This window comes from Arachis duranensis, chromosome 2, assembly GCF_000817695.3.
Source record: "Arachis duranensis cultivar V14167 chromosome 2, aradu.V14167.gnm2.J7QH, whole genome shotgun sequence".
NCBI classification, from domain to species: domain Eukaryota; kingdom Viridiplantae; phylum Streptophyta; class Magnoliopsida; order Fabales; family Fabaceae; genus Arachis; species Arachis duranensis.
Genome location: NC_029773.3, coordinates 79,396,630 through 79,404,338, shown reverse-complemented (window position 1 = coordinate 79,404,338; position 7,709 = coordinate 79,396,630). Strand labels below are relative to the sequence as shown.

The 7,709-nt window shown below is 27.9% G+C and overlaps 1 pseudogene; it reads right to left on the bottom strand.

Moving 5' to 3' along the window:
- Positions 1-328: 328 nt before the first annotated feature.
- Positions 329-1,645, bottom strand: LOC107475268 (uncharacterized; annotated as a pseudogene).
- Positions 1,646-7,709: the final 6,064 nt, after the last annotated feature.

Sequence of the window (7,709 nt, the reverse complement as noted above, 5' to 3'; positions counted from 1 at the left end):
TGATCCACCTGTCATAAAAAGTAACTCCACATCAACTTTTGCGTCATAAACAGTAAATAAGAACTCAAAACATCTCTCTCTTCTCTATTAGGAGGAACTAACTTTAGTCCATGTTGTGGTCTCACTTAATTAATTAATTAAAATACTTAAAATTAATGTAATTTATTTTTTTCAATTATATAAATTAAATTTATAAATTTAAAAATAATTCACTATTAAAAGATATTAATATTAAATAAATTTATATGTAACAATAATACATAATATATAATTCGGGATTACACTAAATTGTAAAATTACTTAATACAAAGAAAAATATAATTAAACTCTATAGTTGATGACAAGCATTGTGAAATTGCCATATGTGTTCAATCAAGTCCTCTTTCAATTGTCTATGCTGCTGTCTATTTTGAAGTTGGGTATTTCTTTGGAAAAATTGATGGTATGGTGCAAAATCTTCTTCTCCCAGCTGAGGTTGTGATAAGCCATTTTCGACAATATCATACTCTAAGCCTTGAGCAAAATTTCCTGCATAAGTGTCTCTTTCATTCTCAACAATCATATTATGCAATATAATACAAGCTCTTATTATGTTGGCAAACTTCTTCTTTTCCCAAAAGCGAGCTGGACCACATATAATTGCAAAGTGTGCTTGCAACACTCTGAATGCTCACTCCACATCTTTTCTTTGCCATTCTTGGTATTGTGCAAATAACTTGTGTTTCTCCCCTTGTGGCTTTGAAATTGATTTGACAAATGTGGCCCATTCAAGATAAATATCATCTGCTAAATAGTATCTTATAGTATAATTATTACCATTAATAGTATAATTTATCTCCGGCACGGTCATTTAGAATATCATCGAACACTGGAGAACGATCTAACACGTTGATATCGTTATTTGAACCAGAAACTCCAAAGAACACATGCCATATCCAAAGGTCTGAAGATGCTACAACCTCAAGTACTATGGTTGCAACCCCACGATAATCACTCATGTACATACATTTCCACGCCTTTGGACAATTTTTTCATTACAATGCATACAGTCAATGCTACCCAACATGCCAGGAAAGCCACGACCCTCCGCCATTTGTAGCAGGTGTCGTACGTCATTTGGATTTGGTTTTCGCAAGTATTCATCCTCGAACACCGAAATGACACCTTCAACAAATTTTTCCAAGCATTCAATTGCAGTGCTCTCGCTTATGCACACATAATCATCAACAGCATCAGCTGCTACGCCATATGCTGACATCCGTATCGCAACGGTATATTTTTGGAGTGGTTACAAGCCTCTTCTTCCAGTTGCATCAACCCTCTGTTGGAAATATGGATAGACGTTTGAGAGAGCATCTACTATCCGAAGGAACTCATGTCTTCTCATTCGAAATCTCCGTCGAAAAATGTCAGCATTATACATCGGTTCATCTGCAAAGTAATCATGGAAAAGCCGATCATGTCCTGCTTCTCGATCTCTGTTGATCCATCTATGAGGAGTTGGGATAGAGCTTCTATCGATATCTTCTTCTTCTGAATCTTCGAGTAAACACTCATCGATCCAATTATCTATGAGTGTGTTATCTTGCCGTCTTCTTTTGTCATTCAAAGCCTCATTAAAGATATCATCAAAATTTCTAGCCATATCTAGAAATGTAATTTTTATTTCAATTTCGAGGTGAGAAACAAGAGTTGAAGTGGAGTTGCAGAGTCATTGATAGTTGATATTTATAAGTGTGTCTGCAATAAGTACCTACTCCTCAACGGCTAGTTTAACAACGGCTACTTAACGGCTAGTTTTGCAATGACTACTTAACGGCTAGTTTTGCAACGGTCACTTTCATGAACAATAACAGCACAATAATATTGACTAATTTAAAAAATTATATCAGAAATAAATAAAACAAACTACATCACATACCAGTAATATGCAATAAAAATAAGAACATATTACAAAACTCTATGAATACAAAGAACCATTAAGTAAACCACTTGGCGATTATTTTCTCACATGCAATCTCATAAAGAGCTCGTTGTTTTATACTCATTGTAGACGTGTCAGCATTAAGTATTTGCATATCTATTTCCCTTTCTCTTTCCTTGGCCATCCTTTCCATTTTCCTTTCTTTTGCATTTATCTCAATTTCTTTAATATACCTCTGAGTTTATAATTTTTGTTCTTTCATTGCCGCTTGAGTTTGTAATTCTTGTTCTTTCATTACTGCTTGAATTTGTAACTCATTCTCTTTGATTGCCATAATCTTTGCTCTATATTCCATCTCCTCTTCTCTTTCTTTTTCCCTATCCATTAGTTTCTTTTTCTCTAACATTCTTAATATCTTCCATAAGAGATAATTTTTTAACAACCGATGATTTTTTCACTAAAATCTTCAGACATTTGTGCTTTTCTCTTACCTTTTTGCTTGCTCTTTTTTTATCCTTGTGGGCGAACGGGAGAGTCCACACCGGGTTGGTCAGCTAACGGTATTTCTGGGTTTGATGAGGATGAGTATGCTCTAGTTGCACTAACCTTGATTCTCTTTGAGTCGCCACTCTGTGTAGATAGTTGGCTTCTCCATTTTTGCTCCAACCGAAGCATGTTCCAATGCCTCTCAAAAGTGAATTTTTGACCATAATTTATTGAATAAAGTTTATAGGCCAACTCCTTTATATCATCAGCGTTCGAACCACTCCTAATGTTTCGACTAGCTTGATCGTAGCAACCAGCAAATTGTGCAACAGCCTTGTTGATTGTATACCATCGTTTCTTACATGCAACTACCCCCTTGTCATGTCGGAACAAAATTCTACACAGTAGCTATGAATTTGACTCCAAAATATTTTCCTCTTTTGATCGGTACCAACTATAGGGCCAGTTGAAACATTTAACCATGCACTGATCAGCATCTCATCCTCTTTCCAATGCTAGTGTTGAATACTATCTTGCCTCCGATCTTCAATACCATCATCACTGAGGTTGATAGCATCTAATCCACGAGGATTGGCAAAATCTGAATATTGCAAATTTGGATTAGATTGTATAGAAGTCTAAGAGGATGGGTTAGAAGAGCCACCAACACCAGATGAGTTATGTCTTGATGCACTGAATTGAGTTAGAAATGCCAAGGAAGTTGGAGTAACATTTCCGATAGAGGGGTTAAATATGAATAAAAATGGAAAATGTGGTGTTTGTGAATTTTGATTTTGCGGTTGGAATATAGAAAATTGATTATTATAAGGAGCTTGAAAATTGAAATTAGAAAGATTTTGTGGATTTGGATTTTAAAATGTATTCGGTAGTTTAAACTTTTGATTTGGAACTTGAGAGTTTGAGGTTTGAGATTGTTGGGTATTTGAAATTTGAGAAAAGTTTTGTAAGTAATTGAAGAAAGAGTTGACTTGGTTTGGATCCATTTTTTCGAACAAAAAATAATATTAGCAGAACTTTGATTTCGTAAACTTGGAAGAAGATAAAGAAGAGTAGTAGAAAGTGTGAGAATAGAAGTGTATCTAAGTTGTATATATAGAGTAACAAAATATTAATAATAACGGTAATATAGTAATGGTTAGTTTCTAACGGCTAATTTTACAACGACTACTTTTGCAACGGCTAATTTAATATAATAATATAAATAATATTCAATATTAATTATATGACATAAATGATTAATATAAATCATTAATTAAATAAAAATTTAATTATTTAATCTAATTAATTATTATAAAATTAATTATAATTATAATTAATTATTTTAATTATTAATAAATTAATTACGATTTAATTATTATTTAAATAATTAATATAAATTATTAATTAAATCAAAATATAATTAATTATTATAATTATTATTAAATTAATTATTATTTAATTATTTAATATAACTATTTAATAAATTAACATAACTATTTAATTAATTAATATTTTATATAATTATTTATTTTTTACCTAACTTACCAAATGAAAAATGTTGATTGGATAATGAAAATTTTCATTTAGAGAGACTCTTTCTTCTTAAAATCAATGTAGAAACTTACTTTTTTTTTCATTCCAACGCTCCAAATTAGTATTTAAATTTAATTCATAAATTATATTTTTTCATCAAATGTTTATTACTTGAACTATTTACGATGTTAATTAATAATTGTTATATTACTTGTAGCTCAAATGAAAAGTCCAATCAATTGAATGTGCCTGTTGCAAAAAAGGTGATTGAGCCTAACTTTGTCGATAAGATAATGTAAATTTTGGATTTACAACACTAAAGTGTTTGTCAATATACTCTTCATATTTAAAAAGGGTGTCTTAATGCTGATATGTTAGATACTAGAGTTAATAGGGATAAAATAATAGAATTAAAATTTGTGGACAAGATCAGAAATAAATGAAATTGAATAGAAATTTAGATAATAATAAAGATAACATGATAAAGTGATAAAATTACAATCTTTGATCATAATATATAGAGAAATTTATAATATTCTCTTGAATATTATAGAAATTCATACAAAGAAATTACATATATGAGACTTTATTATTTTTTTCTCACTCACTAATTTTATATAAAACATGACATACATTAGTAAATGTCTTAATCCTATATATAGTATTTTGTGAAGGTGTATTTAGTTCACAAGTTGATCAAGTTATGTATAAATTGCACATTATGAACTACTTGCACAAATTACACAAGTGTGTTTAATAGAATCTTCTTTTATATTAATCTTTTTTAAGTTGTATGACAAATTGATAAATATCAATTTATGTAACTAATAACTCATTTTTTGACTAAGTCAAAGATTGTAACTAAACTAACTTATCTTTTAGTCACAATTTTTTATTAAAATTTTTGACTATGCAAGTTGGACAACTTACTAGTAATTTTGTGAGTCTTCTAACTTGATAAGAATCTACTTGATTCTAGACAAAGTTTAATTCTTTAATATTCTTTAATTTTTTACAAACTTCAACTTGCTTCACTTGTAATTTTTAGTTATTTTTGTTGATTTTGAATTAAAAGAAGTGTTCGTACCTAACTGATGATACGTAGATGAATGAAAAACGAGATTCCAAGGTGAATTGTTTCTGATTAGGCTTGATGGACAACCTATAAAAACACTCCAAAATTTAAATCAGTAGTGTAGTTGCTAAGAAATTTAGAATATCTTTACCTACTTTGGAACCCCTGTTTTTTTATGTTTTTTTGTATATTCATTGAGTACATACGTTTATATTATTTGCTAGCGGTTTTCCTGACTTAGCATTGTATTTGTATTTGGGTGGATGTTACAATACTCTCCTTATATTTGGAGTTTTAAAACTTCTCTGTATTATTAATATTGTAATGTGTGTTGGCATAATTTTCTATCAGATATTCTATTAATAAAGCTTTTATTATATATTGATAACATCATCAAACAATTAATGCCAACAAATTATATTTTTTAAAAAAGTTAATATTGAAAAAATTAATACTAACATAAAATTATATTTTTAAATAAAAACCATAAAATAATCATAAAATATTAATCTCTCATATCTACTTATTAAGCAACGTTTTTTTTAATTAGTATTTTATTAGTGTTAATTTTTTTATTGAAATAAAATAAAAGAATTATTGTTTTTCATAACAATTTTTTATTTTTATCTTTTAAAATTTATTTTGTTTTAGAATTTCATAAACTCATTACAATACGATCTAAATCGTATTGGTATATTTTTATTTTTATTTAATCTAATTTTATTCACATAATTTAAAATTTTAAATTATAAAATTATAAAATTTAAATTTAAATAAATATAATTTAATTAATAACTTAATTTAATTTGATAAAAATAAACGTATTCGTATTATTATACTTATATGATTAATTATATTTATTCGATTTTAAAAAAAAGTAACTATTTAAAATCGTTAATTATAAATTAAAAAAGTAATGTACTCATATTTTAATGTCTTATTTAAGTTCCTAACGTTTTAAAATCGTCTCAATTTTGTCCGGCCGTCAATTCTATTAACAAATCCCTAATGGCAGCACAACATTGAGCCAGTTTTAAAATGGTAGGAACTTAAATAGGACGATTTAAATGTTATGGACAATTTTAGGACTTATCCTAAACGTTGACGACAAAAATAATACTTTACTCTTTATTAAATGATATCAATCCAAATTAGAATTTGATTTTTAAATAAAATAAAAAAATTTCTGCAATGAAGAAAAATATAAATAAAAAAAGGTGAATGATAATTAAAGTGAGATTATGGTTAGATAAAAATTATATAATTTGTTGTTAGATTAATTGTTTGAGCTTGTAAGTGGGTGTTAATTTTTATTAGGATATTTTTGTCTTTATAAAATTATCTATGAGAATATTTGATAAATTAAAATTTAAAATTTTATTTTTTAATTCATTTAAAAAAATTTAATCCTAAAATAATTTAAAATTACAAACGTCTTATTTATTCGTTTAATATTAATACCTGTTTGATTTTTAAATCTTTTATAATAATGTTATAATAATCTTTTTTTAAATATTATAATTGTTTAATATGAATAATATTAATCCAAAATATAATAGACTTAAAATGGTCCAAATTAAAATAATAATCTTAGTCCAAAGAAATTTTAAATAAAAAAACTGAAAAAAATATAAGCATTAAATGTTAATTTTTGTTCAACTCTTTAAAAAGAGTTTTGATACTCCAAAACTTTAAGGAGCATCGAATCAGGCGCCTTGTATTTGAGCCATCCACCTTTTATGCGTAACATTGATAACGCCCTATTTATGGTAGTTGGAAACTTGGCACAGGATTCGGTGGTCCAGGAACCTTTGGACCACTTAGTGGTCCAAGTAGAAAACATATTTTTAGAGTTTTTTTATTAATTGCTACGTAGTCCTTATTTTTTATCAATTGCTACGTAGTCCTTGAACTAATTTTAATTACAAATCAACCCCATATATTTTATTTAATTATAAAAATAGTTTTTTATTTTATAAATTATTATTTTATCAATTATCTATTATATTTATTAACAATCAAATACAAAAATAACAACCAATTATATCCTTCATTCATCCTAATAATTCCAATTGATTAAATAATTAACTTTGATCTCGTTACGTTCGTCCATGGCTTCCAAATCGTGTTTCCTTGAAATTCAATCGATTGGTTTACACTATATCACAAAACAATCGATTGAAAGTTGTAAGGTAAAATGGTAAAAAGCTTATACCAATCGATTGTTTATACTTTTCAATCGAATGAATGCCTCAAAACAATCGATTGTTGTTGTTACTCAATCGATTGAATTCACGAAAATAACATGGATTTTGCCAAATACAATCGATTGGAAAGTGATGACATTGAAGTTTTAGCCAAATTCAATCGATTGGTAATGTAATCCAATCGATTGGAAGGTGATGAAGTTGAATGTTTTGCCAATTTCAATCGATTGGTAATGGTACCCAATCGATTGAAATGACACTGAAAATTTATAAATTCACCTTTGCTTCGCATGCTGCAACTAATGAATGTTACATACAAGAAACTAAAAAGCACATAAAATAAAAATAGACAATTAATTATATGATTGTTCTATTTTAAATTTAATCTGTTTGTCCTCTGGTTTTGCGCCACTGAAATAAAATCAAGAAAATAATCCATGTTTAAATCAAACGCAGGACCAAGATGCTCAACATCCATAATGCC